The following is a 19,909-nucleotide window of genomic DNA, read 5'->3' on the forward strand; positions in this document are numbered from 1 at the left end:
TTCGTATGATTTTGTATAAAACGAAAATGGTAACTAATATAGTCACAGGAAAAACATCCGAAGCGATGTAAAAGACGCTATTAATTTATGTAACAAGTTTTAAATAGTGTCATAAATCACAAATGCAGTCCCTTCCATTGCTCATTTCACTCCAGCTGCCAAAGGGCAACTTCTCGTCTATTGTCGTCTGGTTGTGAAACAGACATACAGCCTTCAGTACGCTTATGTTAATGCGTCCGCTGCATGCCGTAACATGTTTTGCATTCCATATTCTTTAAGTAAGTGCTAAGCAAATTATAAGTAGCATCAACAGTTATACAATTGTGTATAAGGCCAATAGAGACATCCATATATAAATGGAGGGACTGGCCGTGAGCGAAAGAGGCAGATAGCCAGCACACCAATAGTTAGGCAGACATTTGCATAATGACTTTTCATGACTGGGCTTTAATTTATATTTCTTTCATAAATTATTCTAATGAATTGACCGAGAGTTCTAACTATATCTTCCAAAATATTGTCGATAACTTTCATTGCTCCGATCCTTTTTGCTTCATTTGTATTTAATAGTGAATGACAATACTGGATCTGGATCAACAGATGAGAAATTTGCTGACACTCAGCAATTACAAGGTGTGCAGTTGCTTAAGGAAAATCATCTTCTAATTACTGATGGACCGATGGACGGTAACAGTGGAACTTCCCTTCACAACAACGAATACGGCCAGGCAGGTTGTAAGGTATGTTTGAAATAATCAAAGCTAGACTTATTTTTACCGTTCATTAGCACTGAGCAGATATCTGTTGCTTTAAGATAAATACTTTGTTTAACTCTTTCAGCACTTTCGTTGCTACAGCAAGCTGTCTACAAATTGCAATTATTACACGAACCACAAGGCCGTATGTGAAATGTTCCATTAGGGGAACGAATGATTTTTAAAATTTCCACTTCGTTACTGAATTTTTTATGCCTCTCGGGTAGTAAATGTAAACGATTTTTTGTGCCGAATATAATGTGTGATTTTATAACATCTTCAGCATTCAAATATCTGCCTCTGCACCATGAATCCCTCTATATATTTGATCTTATAACATCTTAGTCATTCAAATATCGTTCATTACATCTGTATTCGACCAGATAATATGTGAGTGTTATATTGGATGTGAATACTCGCATCAATCCTGAATCGTATTCTGTGAACTTAAAGTAGAACTGTGCAGATAATAGCATTTGGCCTAATTCATCAGCAACAGCCACTGCACTTTGCTGTTCATGCAGTTTTGTTTTAAATGCAGATCTGGAATTCAAAACAAGATATTAGCGAAATTCTCATTTATGTATCAGATGCTTTAATATCATATTTTGTTGTTATATCAAAACAAAAATCTAAATTTGAAAAGCTTACGATAATATTAACGCACATCATTTTTGCCTTTGAATTGAATAGTTTAGTAGTCATATTTCTTTCCAACTTTCAATTCCAACTCCTAAACTGCATCTGCCTCTGCACCATGAATCCCACTATATACCTTGATTTTATAACATTTTCGTCATTCAAATATCTTTCATTATATCTGTATTCTACCAGCTAATATGTGAGTGATATATTGGATGTGAATACTCGCATCAATCCTGAATCATATTCTCTTTCGTCTATTACTGCCCGACCTGTTTCCAATTTCCACCCATATTAATTTCGGAGTTGCGTCTATGCATCTATTACCACTAATATTTTGTCTGAAACATTGGAAGTGAAATTTACTTGGGGTCCAATTTATCCCTTATCCTGATTATTCTCATTGATAGCGAGCAGCAGGTAGATGTTTCTAGATACAGCTGGCTGTACATATTGCGTGCCATTGAAGCAACCCCGCACGCTTCTCAAAACCGGACTGAACAACCTGAAGAAAATGCTGCTAGATATCTTACCTGGTCATACAGGAAGAAGCGTGGGAGATCAATAGTGATATAAGTTCAAACGTTAAGGAAACCAACAATTGCTACCGTCGTGACCCAGATGGTAACAAGATGGTATGTTGCCTCCTTAATGCGAGATTCAATTATTTCACTGAAAGATCGTCCTGAAGGGAGGGAAATAAACAGCCAGATATCAGCAACAATCACATTGGCATGTCAGAAGAAAAGAAGAGAGCAAAGAAAGAAAATGAATAGCAGCAAGTGCAGACGATATGTCCAATCCAGCCTGCTCGTCCATTCAACAAAATCGTTGCTGATCTTGAGTTTCAAATCCAGTTTTCAATGTGTCCTGTATTCCCCTTGGTTATCTAAGATACCAAATATCCATCTATGCCTGGGTTCATTGTATTCAATGACGGAAAATCAGCAACGTTCTGAGATAGAGAATTTTAATTATTCACTAGCCTCTGAGTGAAATAACTTCTCCACATCCCAGTCATAACTTATGAGCCTCTTAACCTGAGATTTTTCCCCCGTGTTCTAGATTCCAGGATTGGTGGAAACAATTGATTTGCGTCAAACCTATGAACCCCCTTAGTATTCTTGTCAGTTTCAATTAGAGCACCTCCTATTATCCTAAACCAATGGAAATGTAAATCCAGTTTAGTCAGCCTTTCATCATAGGGTTGTTTTTTTCACTGCAAGGAACAATTACTGAAAATCCGCTATGCTAAGTAAATGCAGTCCAAATATATATGTCCACAAAATGCAAGCAAAATTGCATACAGTGTCCTAGATCTGTCCCATCAAAGCCCTGCACAATTGTAAAACGAAATCATTATCCCTCTGCTCTAATCCACTTGTAATAAATTTCAGTGTTTCATTTACCTTCCCAACTGATTGATACAATGTATGCTCAATTTCTATGTTCATTGTACGAGAACACCAAAAGTCCCACTGAACTTCACCAATTATTATCACACCCCACATGACACATCATCTGTCACCTTGTTGCCCAATCAATATCCCTTTTCAGATTTCCTGTGCTGAACTCAAAGCTCACTTTTCTAGATAGGGTTGTAACACCATACAACTTAGATGCATTATTTTACATCCTTTCTGTTAAGTCATCAATGTACATGGTAAGTAGCTGAGGTACCAGATGTAATACTTGCAGGACTATTTAACTGCTTAAAATAAACCTATCATTTCCTGACGGTCTGCATACCTATTTCGAAGCAGCACTTGGAATGCAATGTACCTCACCAGCACAAACACGAGTTAACAGTATCTAACAAGTCGGACTTAATGGTAATTTAGTAAGAAAATGAAAGCACTGGTCGAGTTTCTTTTTGTTGATGATACTTGACCCACGAAGATATCCCAGACCAATGTGCTTATGCCACATCCGCCATCTCCTAATTCTGGCAATAATGGATGGAGGACCGTAACCTCCGAGCTCACGAATGTCGGTTTGGGGGTTTGTGAGAGGGCAGTGGGGACACCCCAAAAGAGAGCTAGATATTCCCTCTCGGAACTTGAAAGATAACAGCTTGTACGCCAATCTTCCAGAAGTGCAAACTTTTCTGGGCCATTGCCTTGTTCTGGGAACCATCCGAAAACGCGATTTAAGTTGATGAATTCAGATGATTCCAGAAGTGCGACACAAATAATTAGCCCGGAAAAAAAAAACGTATAATTAAAACCTCTTCTAAATTCTTGGTAGGTATTGTAAACATCCAGAAAAAACAACCTCACCACCACTTCCCCCGCACACAACCCCGCCCCCCCGCCCCCCCCCCCCCCCCCCCCCCCACCCCCCACTACTCACCGAGCGGCTTCACCCCCGTCCCCTTAAATCTTCATCTTCCATGGGTCTTCCTCGATGCTCCCAGAAGCCCAGAGGAGCACTGGAGTGAATAACATTTAGGACTCTAAAAACCTATCATCTACCATTTGTTATTCTTGCTTTCTAATCAGGGTTACCAACTGGCTTCCTGCAATTTCCAAGATTTTTCTGGGCTCCAAGAAACTACTCTCCGTTTCCCAACCCCATGTCTATCTCGATAAAACTCAATGATACCAGCAAAACACCCTGCCCCAGGCCTGTTCAGGCTCAATTCGACAAACCACCCTTCCCCTAGAAACATTCACAGTGTCTCAGGAATACAAAGTACTTCTCTATGGATCATACTTGTAAATACATATTTATCTCCTGTTGCTTCTTATGTTCTTTATTCACTGGCGGGTGGCATCGGAAGTAATACAGAACTCATAATATTAGCCCTTTCTTATACTTGATATCAATGCCTTGGCTGAGTGCAGTGATAGGGAATTCCATATTTTGGTGTGCAAACAGGCGTTTCTGAGTCCGTAGACTTGATTCAAGGACGAAATTTTGCCTCTCTGGTGCCATTTTCAAGGATTTCACAGAGCGACTGCAGGGCATTATTTTGAGGAGGATGAACAGACAGAGGGCGTGTTCCACGATGGGACCAATGGCATAGGTAGCAACAGGGATGGGGCCCTGAAAGCAGATTTCAGAGAGTTGGGAAATGAACTGAAAAACAGGACCTCAAGAGCAGTAATCTCAGGATTATGCCCAAAGCCACCTGTTACTGAACATAACAATGGGATGATTGAACAGTTCAACACATGGCTGAAGAAATTGCATAGAATGGACGGCCTTAGATTTCTGAGGCGATGGTATCTATTAAGGGGAAAGTGCAATCTGCATATGGCGAGGCGGCGATATAGTGTTGTTGACACTGCACTAGAATTCCAGAAGCCCAGTGTAATATAATGTAATGTAATCTTGGGACCCTGGGTCCGATTACAACCACTGCAATAATTGAATTTGAATTCGAAGAAGAAGATTTGAGTCAAAACCCTAATGTTAGCCACGAAACCATTGACGACAGTCGTAAAGCCATTCTGCCCATTATGGAAGGAAATCTGCGTCTTTTCCTGTTCTGACCTGCATATGACTTCAAACAACAATGTGAAATACTCTCTGACTAAGAACAATTATGGGTGGGCCAAAATGATGGCCAAGCCAGTGACGCCCAGGTACCATGAACGATTAGATAAATAAGGTTGGATGCAACTTTAAAAGTGCTGGGTCTTGTGTGCTCGCTGGGAAATTTACTAGGGACTAAAATCCGACAAATTCCACGCCCTCACAGTACAGCTTAGAGTTCTAAAAGAAATACCTGCTGACTTACTGGATATGCTAGCTTTGATTTTCAAAATTCCTCTTATTCGGGACTGGCCCCATCAGTTTGAAATACGGCAAATGTCGCATGACCTTTCAAGGATGTACTGAGATGGGGAAAAGGGAATAACAGGCCAGGAAAACATCGTTAATGAACTTTTAACAATGCACATAAATAATATGGTTTTATTTGTGCAACGCAACATGGATTTTAGAAGGGTGAACATTTTGGCAAGTTTATTCAAGACTTTTGATTATTTAAAAAGTAGGGAAGAACGTCTCATTATATGTCATGTACAACACCTGGATTTACAAATCTCTTTCAATAAGCTGCAATAGCCCTTCGCGATTGAAAGGAAAAAAAGGTTCTCCTGCAATTGGCGATAAAATGTGTGCACGCTTCTGGAATTGGTTAACTGCAAGATGCAAAACCGCTGAACACAAAATGGGCATTCCGAGTTGCAGCCTGTCACGAGTAGTCCGATGTAAACAATTAGAAATTCACAATTCTTAAAAAGGCCACGGCTTCGACTAAGGCATTTTACATGAGGAAAACTGTGATTTCCAGTGATTTCAAATTTACTACCTATTTTTTGCCTTATAACCCTCAGACTATAACGCTCAGTGATTAATTTCTCCCGAAAAAATGTGTTGGCATAACACGAACCGTGTGCAACATGACTCAGAAAGTAACTTTTTTTTGATTGCCATCTAAATCAGCACCAACTTTTGCACTTAGATTTTGAGAAATCTCTATCTCACATGAAACAACTATGCATTTATAATTTCAGATATTTACTAATATATTACTTTAACAATCAGCTCTCAATTATGATCATTATTCATTGTCTGCAACTACTTTTTTTTTTCAAAGCGGCAGTCCTATTCCTTTTGTTGTTAGAATCTAGATGAGTCTCTCCGACTATATTGACAGTTAATCCCTTCGTCATGGCTGTCACCTGCAGTCGATACAACTAGCGCATCTGCCTGCTCACACTAATTCCAACTTTTGAATTCGTAGCTTCCCGTGCATAGGGACTTTCAAATTTTATCCAAATCCTCGATTCAATGACGACCTGTTGTATTGAATTTAATTCGCGTTTCCAATCCTCAAATCCCTTCGTTTTTGCTAGTCACTGCGCTTTTTTTACCTCCTGCATACCTCTTTCGCCAGGAGATATCGGTCCGCACAAGTATTTGGGCCGAGAATCGGTGAGAAGCATTGGAAGCAGAATCCACTGATACTCCACGAGCTTTCCTACTTCTTGGGGATTTGCATTAATTGATCACGCATCAAATGCCCTGTTGTTCTTGTGCAGAGATCCCTGCACATTTCTCATGTTGGCTGTCTCAGAAGATGTCTGACATATTTTATTAATCTCTCATATCGCAAACATTACATTTGCAAAGGCGATAATTAGAAAGCCTGGCTGCACTTCAGGTTTAGTATCAGCAGGACCGGAAGTGATTCATCCAAGGATGCGGAGACAAGTAAGGGTGGATGTTATGACGTCAGTGGTCACATTCGCCATGTCTTGCTTCGTTGCAGGCGTTGTGCAAAAAGCGTGGAGAGCTGCAAGTGCTTCATTCCTGCCAAAAAAATGTGGTAGGATATTCCTGCAATTATCGGCCATTCAAATTGATGCATGCAAAAATCCTTGAGGCTGGAAGGTCAGATTAACTAATTGTTTAAAAAAGCATGCTGTATCATCGGTTTTACATATAGAGGCAGAGAATGCAAAGGAAATGAAGTTACGATGAAGCTTTATGTAACACTGCTGCCCATTGAATCGAAATATTGTGTTCAACTGTTTTCACGCTGTTTAGCTAGGATGTGAAGGAATGGGAGGTGGTGCAGCAGGCCTTTTTGTGATATTTCCAGATATTAGAGACTATATGTAAAAGGATAGATTCATGAAGCTGGGGCAATTCCTCATAAAGCATAGCAATTTGAAAGGACGTTCGATATATATGTTGAACACTTGAGGAACCTAGGCAGAGTAGATGCAGATAAGCTCTGCCCGTTTATAGAGATGATTAGGGGGTGGAGAGGCAGGTTCAAGTTGATTGGGAAAAAATCCTCAAAACGTTTTTTCTTCAAGACGCTGTAACTCAGTGACTCGGAAGGTCGTGTTCAGAGATTCAAATGTGACTTTGAGAAAAAAAAAAACTTTTAATGGATAAGTACCTGAAGATAGAAAACAATCAGGGTAGGGGGAAAGGGCGGGCGACTGAGACTAGCGGCATATCTCTCGAAGGAGCCGGTGTGGACTTGATGGATTCGATCCTTCCTCTCTGTTGTAACGACTCTATGATCCTGTTCAATGATACCATTCAGCAAGTAACCAATTCCCGAAAGTATACTTAAATTTGCAGATTCATCACCTATCAAATACCTCGCACTGCAAACTTGCCCCTAAACAACAAGAAAATTTTCGTTATTTTTTACTCTAATATTCAATGTTATATCGTATCGTTCCTCAGTCTACGACTGTTTTCTGGAAGCAATCCAAGCCCAGTTATAAATAAATCATCGTACCGAGAAACATTATCCATTGCGTTCTTCTTGCTACTGCTATTATGATCGTATATAGATTCATTTGCCGCCATTACCCGTCGTTTTCTTGAATAGGAAGAGTTTCTGTTTTTAAAGCTGAGATGCTGAAAATAAAGTCCAATGTCACCTAATGATATTCTTGCGGAAACAGGGTCAAGATGAAGCTGCTCCGAAAGCACCCATTTCGCGCGATTCGGATAGTTGCAGTGGCATTGAACACATAAAATCAGTGCAAGATGATATTCCTCAGCCCCTGCATGAAGAAGGAGCAGGAGCTAATGACAGAAGCCTAAATAGAACCGGTGAGATATATATATATATATATATATATTAAATAGAGATGATATAACTGCAATATATAGGTTCTATCCAGGAAACCACAACATGCGGTTTCTGTGTCTTCTCATTCCATTGTGGACTGTCAGCACTTCACTCCGAATGAGGTGAGTTATATAAGTTAAACTTTAAACTCAGCTTTGATTATAGTACGTATGTCCATTAACTGCTGTCTGTGAAACGGATTGTGGAGCATAGTGTTCTTCTGAATTCGATCCACTGAACGGACAATCGTTTCAGGAACAAGTGCAACCCTTTTGAATTGATACTTTCTTAAAAATAATTAATTAAATGTGGGAGCCAAAGGTTTATAATTTCATCTCCTTGGTCGACATTAGGTTTAATTTGTTTTCGTTCTTTACTCAAAATTACTTCTCTCAATTTTGTCACCGGAGCTTTTCTCCGTTTTCTATAAATGCTCTGCACACTCTGCATGTCAATGTCGGCCTCATCGTCCCTCCTTGTAAGAGGACATCCACGTTCTTAGTTACCTTCACGGTCCCGATGTCGTCCTTTCCGGGACCTTTACTATTCGAATGGTTGCATTATCCTGCATCAGTCGACACAGCAAATGACAGCATCTTGCTGGCGTTATGAAAATGAGGCCCGATTCCCATTATCGTCTTCTCTCGGTCTCTCTGGGCATACGCAGTTAATTCCCAACTGTAATGTTCTGTCAGCTGCTAGGGAAAATGCAAAAGCAAATCGAGTAGATTGGCAACGTGACCAATGGAAATAAAAAGGGAGGAAATAAACGGGTTTCACATTCCTTTCAAAACGTTTAGAGTTATCACCCAAGACACTAGGAACTAATTGCTGAGGTCAAGGTTAAATAATTCCCGAATTGTACCTTACGCATTCGATGCATGTGGAGGGGTCGGCGACATTCAGAAATCTTTCGCGTTTTCAAGTACATCCGATTTTAGCTTAGATTGACCGCAGATGTAGTTAGCTAGACAGTTGGATATGTCGAGAGAGAGACAGGCAGGAGAAAAAGACATCACGCATACAAACAAACACACAGTCAATCAAATAGATAACCAAACATTGAATTACTCGCACAGCTAACTAGCAGCGCAGACTCAACAGTTGTCAGCTTCTCACTTATGTGACTTAACTGAGACCGAAATCGCATTATTGCAATATTCCAGGTTACCTTGATGACACAGGTTCATTCCAGCCTGAACATTGGGCGTATATAATGCAACATGGAAGTTAGAACATTGGAAGTGTTCGCCAATGCGGTAAAATAAAATAAAAATCGTTTGAGGAATAAATGAGCTGCCTGCTCCAATCAATACGTTTTACATTTTCTGCCCAAGGCAAGATAAGACCTACACCGTGCCAGCATTCTGAGTCGGCCATTTGGGACGAATATCCATGCAAATGTTGATGATGTTACAGATTGACGTTTAAGTTTTTAACCTGCAGAGGATTTATGACGTGAAGTCGACTACATACAGGGATCTATCTGTCGGTCTATTAGTGAAATATGGACAAATTCATAGACTTACAAAAAGACAGGCAGGGAGATAGATTATTGTATTGGTTAACCAATTTGTTTAATGTTGTGTGAGAAGTTTCTAAGCATCTTCTTTGCAAATAATCGTCGTTATTGTTACTGCTCACCTTGATTTTACAAATTGTATTTTATAGTATGTGATAACATTAGAAATTTTAAAACTTTTGCAACAGGCATTGAAACTCAGCATCCCAAAGATCCAGCAGCAAAGAGAGACAGGACATTTGATTTTGAAGAATCTGTGGGTGATTTCAGTGCAATTATGTTTCGAGAAAATATATCGAATAAAAAAGAATATGAGGTACGTCTGACATAACCTGAACTGTATCTAACTCAACCGACTATGTAACCCTCTAATGCTTAAATGTAAACAGATTCTTGTACTCTTTCCCATGTTTCCTCCCTGAAAAATACGAATTGTGGTGTGCAATGGTTACTCAGTGCAATACAAAATCTGAGAATTTATCATGATGCTAAATGATGGTCGCTGAGAATATAATATACCCAAGCTCTGCTGGATAAAATTCAGCAACTAATTTCTTACCACCCCACCACCCAATTCACCAACAGCCAAACCGAAGATAAAGTGATTCAAAAATAACACTTCCCTGATATTGATAGTAGGACAACATTCCTGTTCTTCAGAGACAGCGACTGCATTCTGATATTCAGCAGTCTAAGTATGACAAGGAGGTTGTTTCAATATATTAGTAAAGATATAGTGAGCAATTGGCATCGGATTGCTAACAGTTTTTTAGAAATTCGAAGGAGTTGCAATCACAACTGGAATGTCACTTGGCACTGTGTGCCGTAAAAGAACATTCAGCTGCACCCTTCTCATCCGATGTTGCTGCTCGGGCCTCCACAATGAGCGCCGTGTAGTGGGTTCCTAAGACCTTCTCTCCAACATAGTAGAGTTAAGTGGAAGGAAGCAACGGCTCCTCTTCACTGCACTAATTGCTTTACTGAGCGTCCTCTCGTAGTTCCCAAGCACTTTCAGAATCTAGGGACAAGTTTTTATATACATTAATTGGGTGGGTCTGGGATCATAGCTTTTGCTGGTTTCAGGATGTTATTGCGAGGGCTCCCGGACAGTGAGGCTGGATCAGATGGACGTTGGCGGCTGAACATTGAAGTGGTAGTTTGCTCCGTAGGGGTGTTGTGGGGGTAGTTGTGGTATGCGGAGTACAGTCGGGTGGTTGGTAGTGCAGTGGTTGTTGGGGTGTTTCGCTGTAGTCAAGGGACATAAGAGTAGTCGGACGGATTGCGTTAAGTGGGTAGTGAGGTTTTTCAATGCTGTGCAAGTAGCCGCGTTTCTGTTTGCAGGCCCGGGGCAGCATACAGTTATCGGGTGTTTGAGAGAGTGCTGGGGTGTTGCCGTAGTGGCATATGGTAGTGCGTGTAGTTGCCTAATAGATAGGAGTGGTTTTAGTTCTTACAGCATATCCTGGCTGTTTATTCTGGGTAGATGTTAAGAAATATCCAACTTTCCGATTTAGGTTGGAGTATGAAATAGTTCCCAGTATAAGGTGATTGGCAATCAGACATTTGAACTGTCGGGAAATCTATGCAGTATTTGCCTGGGTAATCCTGGCGATCCTCCTAGGCATATGCTGACCTACCTCCAGATAAAAAGCCCTGGAGACCGGTAGTTATTGACAAATGTGTTGTTGCCCAGAATAATGTTAGAATCCCGACTCATATTCATGTTGGACAAGACAGGCAGAAGAGAAATACCTTTATAGATCCTTAATATTTTTTTGGAATTTTGGAAGAAAGTTGCTGAACAAACGCACAGACAACTGCAGATAAACTTTTAACACAAAGAGTAAAACATCCATCAAGTAGGAATAATGAGCCATTTCCCATCAGACAAGAAAAAACGAGATTACCTGAATATCCATTCCTTTACCAGAGCAATTTCATTAGACACAAACAATCCAGAAAGAATAGCAATTTGCAATAATTGTCTTCTACTCTAACATTCAGGTTAAGCATCAGGTACATGTGAAAGAACAGGCGAAGTGTGGTGAGGCACACCGCACTCCAAAGTAAATAGCAGATGTGACCTAAGACAATTCCATGATTTTCTCAACAACCCAACCAAATGCCTATCACAATGTAAGCCAATCAATCTCAGTGGCACTTTACTTTTTATTCAGAGATATTCCATTCTTCACATTCGAAGGAAACACCGTGGAATTCTCTCGACATTTTGCTCCCACCCGTATGGTTTAGACAAAGATCCAACTCCTAAATTTCAGTGTTGCCTCCTTATATTATTTCCCCCTGGGCCAAAGAGTACAATCAAACTTCACCTTGCTTATATTCTTTCATACCTTTGGCCAAGCCAAGCAGAACACAACTGCTCCAAATGGTTGCACAGTAAGCAGTGACTAAACTTCAGCTGCCTCCTAAGGTCAGGAGGCTTCTCTAAAGACAACTTAGCTTCAAGTCTACCGTTTGCATCCTTGCCATTAATTTGGAGCCTGCTTATATGCTCTATACTTGCAACTTTACTTCAGCAGAACTTTCCCTGATCCCTGTCGTGTCAATTGCCTCGAACTTTCTTTCTTATCCCAATCTCTGGTTTGGAACATTCTCTCTGTTCCCTTCCCCTCTCCTGCCCCCTTGGACACACTCAGCACAATGGCGCACTGGTTCATAGTCACTGACTAGCAGTTCCGTGCCATTCCAGTGCTTTGTATATTGTCTTCAGCGCAGGCACATTGTGCCACTTGCCAACTCAAAGAGCAAAAAAAAGCAATCATTGCACATCAGCAGCCAGTTACGGCCGGCGCATGAGTGATGTATCCTAGCTCCATGAAAGTAAAATATCAAACAGCACATGCAAGGCCAATTCCTGATCTCCGTGGCAAGTATTCTAGTTTCTTAGCAATAACTTTATGCAACTTGTGAAAACAGAAAGGTTTGTCATTTATGTTAGCGCAATTCAATTGCAACCCGTTAGCCTAGTAACTAATTCATCACTTTGTAGTTCCATTGTTCCAACCCTAATGCTTAGAGTGCATCTGCTGCATCACCTCTGGTGACAGATCTCGCACATTTGATGGTGTCCTCGCTTTATAAAATTGTTTGCAATTAAGGAAAGAGCCTGTGCAATTAAATATAAGTAAGCTACCTTGCATACGCACTGGTCCTTAGCAAAACATTATGTCCACTTCCATAAAAACATTATGGCGATGAAGACATTGCAGCAGTTGAGCAGTATTGAGCAGCATAAAATGTACTAAACATAGTGAAAGGAAACATCAAGTTTATATAAAATGAAATACATTGGTTAATTACAGCCAGGGCTAATAAGACAAGCGGAAAGGAAATAAGAGAGGCTCTGTCCATCATATCCAATCTGCCTCGGTAGAAGATGACTGGCTTACTGCAAACATTATACCATTTTGACACATCAGGAGGAATCCAACCCTGGTATTCATTCCTTATAGCCAAACTTCGGAGGTTCACAAAAGGTTCAACGGGGCATCAATGACAAACATTTAGAAAAACGCGGACTGATCAAGGACAGTTAGCATCAGTTTGTTAAGGGTAATTCGTCATGATTACCTTGATATCCTAGTTAGCAAAAGCAATAAGGGTGGTCAATGAGGGCAGTATGATTGATGGGATCGACACGGATTTTGCTAGGTCACTTTCCAGGTTATAACATGTCGTACTGTAAAAACACAAATAAAATAAAATAACAACTGAAGGAAAGTTAAGCAGAAAGCGCTAAGCGAAAATCTCACAGTGGGAGAAAATAAAACATAATGGCACGTTATATGAAAAAAAAATTACATTCATATAGAACTATTCATTTTGCAAAGTAACTTGCAGGCAATTAGTTACTTTTGATGTGTAGTCATTGTCATGTGGGATGCACAATCAATATCCAGATACCTTAATGTGATCACGATCATTCATTTTTCACAATGTGGGCTGAGCGAGGAATATTGGTCAGGACACCTCGGACAACTTCCATGCTCTTCATTGAAATAGTGCCATTGCAGGTTTCACACTCATCGGAGTAGTTTAAGGAGGCCTCGATTTGAATTCTCATGCAAAAGACGCCTCTGAAGAGCAATATTCCCTCAGTGCGTTTGGGATTGAAAAGCAAAGCACCTGACTGCACAAAAAAGGATAGGGTATTGAGAAGAGCAGAGTAACAAAAGGGCATTTCTTGGCACAGTCTTAAGGTCCACGATGCATAGCATGTAACAGATTGAAGCCTATACTAGATCAGTACAAAACAGTAGTTGGACGACAGGCAAGTTTATATTCCGTTCACAGGTTAGGCGGTGGTTTAGTGTTGATGTCACCAGACAAGTAATACAGACAGCCATTCTAATGCTTTGGGAGTTTAGTTGAAATTCAAGCCATGGCAGACGGTGGACCTAAAAAAGTAAATCAGGAGTATAAAGCTAGCATCAGTAATGGTGATCATGAAATTATCATTGATTGTCTAGCAAAAACATTTGACTCACTGATACCCTTTAGTGATCGAAATGTCTCACCCTTACTCTGTCATGACTACACGTGACACCAAACCCACAGTAATGTCCTTGACTCTTAACTGCCCACAGAAATGGGCTATCAAGCCAATAAGTTCATCAGCAATTAGGGAGGGGTAATGAATGCTGGTATTACCAGACGCCTACATCCCAGGAAAAAGTAAAAACAAAACATCAGCGTTGTTACAATGAAAATTTATAGAATGCTACTAGGAATTGATATTTTTTAGGCATTAGAAATTTGATAGAAGCTGTATGCCTTTAACCAGAGGACGCTGATGGGTATATTTAATTCACATGTGGAATTTTTGGGCAGTCCCGGGAAAGGAAATAATGCATAGAAACATCAATCTGAGGGCAGTATATATTTAAATGAATGATTAAAGAATTAATGGGTACTTAGGAATTTTTCAAAGCCAGAGGCTAATCAGGCATTGCTACTTATAGCATTGAAGTTACATCATATTTGAGACATTTGTTGAATTTTCAAAATATCCGCAAATTCACTTGAAGTGAACTAACCTATCAGACTACAAATGGTGAGCATGAAAGTTGCAGTCGGTTGTGTAACTGTTTTGCAAGTATTATAGATAGGATGCGCCGAATGAAATGCTCCCTGCCTTTGATTTTCATTATTTATAGGATGCATTGCAATTCAGTCTTTCAGTTCTCATTCCAATTTTAGAAATGATTTATCCCAGAATGAACAAAACACATTTTTAAATTCCATCGATTACAGTTGGAAGTAAATACTCTTATCAAACAGCTTCCTTACACTTGTTGCTTACTGTTTTGTCCACATGACATGCCGTACTAGTTATTTCTACTGAAGATATATATTTCCGCCCTGGGAATTATCACTGTGGACTGCTGCATTTGCGAAGGGAATGTCTGGCGTAGCAAACATTTATACCAAAATCTCAGCCGTTTCATCAGTATAAGACATTTCAACGTGTGTGCTCTGAATGCAATCTTACAGTAATCCCTCAAATCTATGGCGCAATTTCAAATGTCGGTCATGCATCTTCTTTAGTTGCTCCAATTACCCTCAATCCTACAATAGATTAAAACGAGTGGATAAGTTGTTGATAGTGAAGTCTTGCATTCGTATCACACACTGTGTAACATACGTCATTGTGATGTTTATGAATTTGCAGCGACTCATTCATAAATGTTTTGCTATTTGGTATTTATTCACACCTTTCATTAATGTTTTTTTCTTTTGCAAATTCATGAACTTTGGGAAAAGTATCGACAAAAGGAGGCTGCAGATCGCCTTTCTAATAAATTATTTGAAGAAAAGCGACAAGCTTGCGAAAAGGAATTTGAAAGCTGTTCAGAAAATTGAAAAACGCAATCCGAAGTTGAAAGACGTACAGAGGAAAGGTAAAACAATGTAGCTCATTGTCGATAGAATGATTTTGAACTCTACCCACACACATCATGCATATGTTACTTTGACACGCTAATCGGTGTATACATAATCCTCATGAGAGTCCGAAGAGTCTATAGTTTATTTTCGAATGGAAAGATAAAGCTGAGGTGTGACCTGATTTTTCTTTTAAATTATGAAGTGGTTGCATACTGCAACTTAGAAAGAATATGTCCAACTTACAGATTAGTGAAGAACGACAGGCCCAAAGCATATGGTATTTAGGCATCCAAAGAGGGAACACAGGACAAACATATTTAGTCATCGATTTGTGAGATTTTATTAATTGGAAAGCTCTGCATGTGATGAAAATTAGACAAAAAGCTGCATAAACAGGGTCAGATAACTAAGCGAGCAAGGTGGTACATAGCGGCCTGGAACTTTTCTGCTGTATGACCAGTTTTTCTTGCCTAGATGCTTTGTGATATTTTTAACTGGATGTTGCAAAAATTATGTTCTTCACATGATTGTGCTAAATGGGTTAATTAAATGGAAGAAAAATATGCATATGAGGGAGAAAGGAAGGACTGATGAAAAGGCTGAAATGTATTCGAGGCAGAATAAAAGAAGAGATTTGGAGCACTGGCATACAGTTTTTGGGCCGCATGTCCCTTTCGTATGCTAGGTTTTTCTATGTAAGCCAGTAATATTCCATATAGTTTTGCACGTGCGCTGACAAAGGGATTAAATTGGCGGCAGAATGGGCTGGAAAGCAGATACTCGCATTTCCTGGATGTTGTGAAACATGTGAGATATTAGATTCTATTGAAGCCAACGGAAAGAATCATTGTCCCACCAGGTCCTGAATGGGAGCGAGCTTCCTGAGTGCTTTTAAAGTTGCAAGTTTTAAGGTGGCTGACGCTGAATTTAAAGAAAATGCATAAGATAGCCCCACAACAGTTCCTTTATGTTGAAGAAATTTGTTTCATTAATTTCCACTTTACTTAATGATGTGATACATAGTGATATGAGTTCAAAGGTTCCAGAATTTATTCAATGTATGTAATGCCCTCTGCATGAGTACCATGGCTTCCATATTTACTTAGATTTCTGCAGTATTATGTTACCTTCCGGTTAAGTGAATTAAAAGTAATCTAAAGATATCCAACATATCAGCTCAATTGTTTACAAAGGAAAAGGAGGATGTAGGTACAGTAGTCTAGGAGGAACACTGCGAGATATTGGACGAGATAGTCATAAAGAGGGAGGAAGTACTCGAAGGGTTAAAATCCTTGAAAGTTGGTAATTCGCCAGGGCCAGATGGATTGTTTCCAAGGCTACTGAAGGAAGTCAGGGAGGAGATAGCAGATGTTCTGAGGATGATACTCCAATTTTCATTAGATTCAGAAATGGTGCCAGAGGACTGCAGAAATGCAAACATAGTTCCATTATTTAAAAAGGATCAAAGGAAATGCCAAACAATTATAGGCTTGTTATCCTTACATTGGTGGTGACCAAATTAGTAGAATCAATCCTGACAGATAGGATTAACTGTCACGTAGAAAGGCATGGACTAGTCAGGGATGGTCTGCACGGATATGTTAAAGGAAGGCCTTGCTTCATAAATTTCCTTGCATTTTTTGTGGAAGTGACAAGAAGGATTGATGAAGTTAGTGCAGTGAACGTTCTGTACATAGATTTTAGCAAGGCATTTGACACGTTCCCACATGGCAGATTGGTCAGGAATGTAAAAGCCCATGGGATTCAGGGCAATGTTGCAAACTGGATAACATGTTGTCTTTGTAACAAGAAACAAATGGTAATGGTTGATGGATGCACTGGCGAATGGAAAGTTGTCTAACTTGAAGTTCCACAGGGCTCGCAGTTGGGACCCTTGCTGCTTGTATTATATATTAACGCTTTGGACGTGAAAGTAGGGGGCACGATGGGAAATTTCCAGATGACACAAAGATTGGCCAATGAATGGATAGTGTAGAGGATAGCCATAATCTCCAAAACGATATAGATGTGTTGATGGTGTGGGCGGTAAAGTAGTGGAAAGATTTTAGCATAGAGAAGTGTGAAGTCATATATTTAGGGAGGTCAAACATTTACAGGGATAACAAAATACCTGGGAACAGACTAAGAGGGTAGATGAAGTGAGAGAGCTTGGTGTGCAAGTAAACAGATACTTGAAGGCAGTAGGTCAAGCAGACAAGGTTCTGAAGAAAAACAGAATTACCTGGAAAAACTCAGCAGGTCTGATTTCTCGGTGGAAAAGAAAAGAGTTGACGTTTCGAGTTCTCATGACCCTTCAACAGAACTAGGTGAATCCAAGGAAGGGGTGAAATGTAAGCAGGTTTGAGGTGTGTGTGTGGGGGGGGGGGGAGGGGGGATTGGGTGGGGGGAGAGAACTGTAGTGGGGGGGCGGTTAGTTGTAGGGACAAGCAAGCAGTAATAGAAGCAAATCATCAAAAGATGTCACAGATAACAGAACAAAAGAACACATAGGTGTTGAAGTTGGTGATATATATCTAAATGAATGTGCTAATTAAGAATGGATTCTTGAGAAATTAAGGTATAGCTCTAGTAAAGGTGGGGGACCATAAAAGATTTTAAAATATTTAAAAAATAATGGAAATTGGTGGGAAAAGAAAAATCTATATAATTTATTGGAAAGAACAAAAGGAAGGGGGAAGAAACAGAAAAGCCGTGGGGATGCAGGAGGGAGTTCAGGACCTAAAGTTTTTGATTTCAATACTCAGTCCTAGAGGCTGTAAAGTGCCTAGTCGGAAGATGAGGTGTTGTTCCTCCAGTTTGCATTGGGCTTCACTGGAACAATGCAGCAAGTCAAGGACAGACATGTGGGCAAGTGAGCAGGGTGGAGTATTAAAATGGCAAGTGACAGGGAGGTTTGGGTCATTCTTTCAGACAGACCGCAGGTGTTCTGCAAAGCGGTCGCCCAGTTTACGCTTGGTCTCTCCAATGAGGAAAGGAGACCAAATTGGGAGCAGCGAATACTGTAGACTAAGTTGGGGGAAATGCAAGTGAAATATTGCTTCACATGTTTGGGCCCTTGGACGGTGAGGAGAGAGGAAGTGAAGGGGCAGGTGTTAGATCCTTTGCGTGGGCATGGGCTGGTGCCATAGGTGGGGGTTGAGGAGTAGGGGGTGATGGAGGAGTGGACCAGGGTGGCCCGGGGGGAACGATCCCTATGGAATGCCAACAGGGTGGAGGTGTAGGGAAGATGTGTTTGGTGGTGGCATCATGCTGGGGTTGGCAGAAATGGCAGAGAATGATCCATTGAATGCAGAGGCTGATGTGATGATAAGTGAGGGCAAGGAGGACCCTAGACTCTTTCTCAGAGGGAGGAGAAGGCATGAGGGCAGATGCGCGGGAGATGGGCTGGACACAGTTGAGGGCCCTGTCAACGACCGTGGGTGGAAAACCTCGGTTAAGGAAGAAGGAGGACATGTCAGAGGAACTGTTTTTGAAGGTAGCATCATCGGAACAGATGCGACGGAGGTAAAGGAACTGAGAGAATGGGATGGAGTCCTTACAGGAAGCGGAGTGTGAGGAGCTGTAGTCAAGGTAGCTGTGGGAGTCGGTAGGCTTGTAATGGATATTGGTGGACAGTCTATCACCAGAGATTGAGACAGAAATGTCAAGGAAGTGAGGGAAGTGTCAGAGATGGACAACGTGAAAATGATGGAGGGGTGGAGATTGGAAGCAAAATTAATAAATTTTTCCAAGTCCCGATGAGAGCATGAAGCAGCACCGAAGTAATCATCGATGTACTGGAGAAAGAGTTGTGGAAGGGGGCCGGAGAAGGACTGGAACAAGCAATGTTCCACATACCCCATAAAGAGACAGGCATAGCTGGGGAATGTGGAACATTCCATGTTACAGTTCTACTCCGGCCCCCATCCACAACTTTTTCTCCAATACTTCAATGATTACTTTGGTGCTGCTTCATGCTCTCGTCGGGACTTGGAAAAATTTATTAATTTTGCTTCCAATCTCCACCCCACCATCATTTTCACGTGGTCCATCTCTGACACTTCCCTTCCCTCCCTTGACCTTTCTGTCTCAATCTCTGGTGATAGACTGTCCACCAATATCCATTACAAGCCTACCGACTCCCACAGCTACCTTGACTAGAGCTCGTCACAACCCACTTCCTGTAAGGACTCCATCCCATTCTCTCAGTTCCTTCGCCTCCATCACATATGTTCCAATGATGCCACCATCAAAAACAATTCCTCTGACATGTCCTCCTTCTTCCTTAACTGAGGTTTTCCACCCACGGTCGTTGACAACGCCCTCAACCGTGTCTGGCCCATCTCCCGCGCATCCGCCCTCATGCCTTCTCCTCCTTCCCAGAAACATGTTAGGGTACCCCTTGTCCTCACTTATCACCCCACCAGCCTCCACATTCAAAGGATCATCCTCCGCCATTTCCACCAA

Source organism: Carcharodon carcharias, chromosome 24 (genome assembly GCF_017639515.1).
Source record: "Carcharodon carcharias isolate sCarCar2 chromosome 24, sCarCar2.pri, whole genome shotgun sequence".
Classification (NCBI taxonomy): domain Eukaryota; kingdom Metazoa; phylum Chordata; class Chondrichthyes; order Lamniformes; family Lamnidae; genus Carcharodon; species Carcharodon carcharias.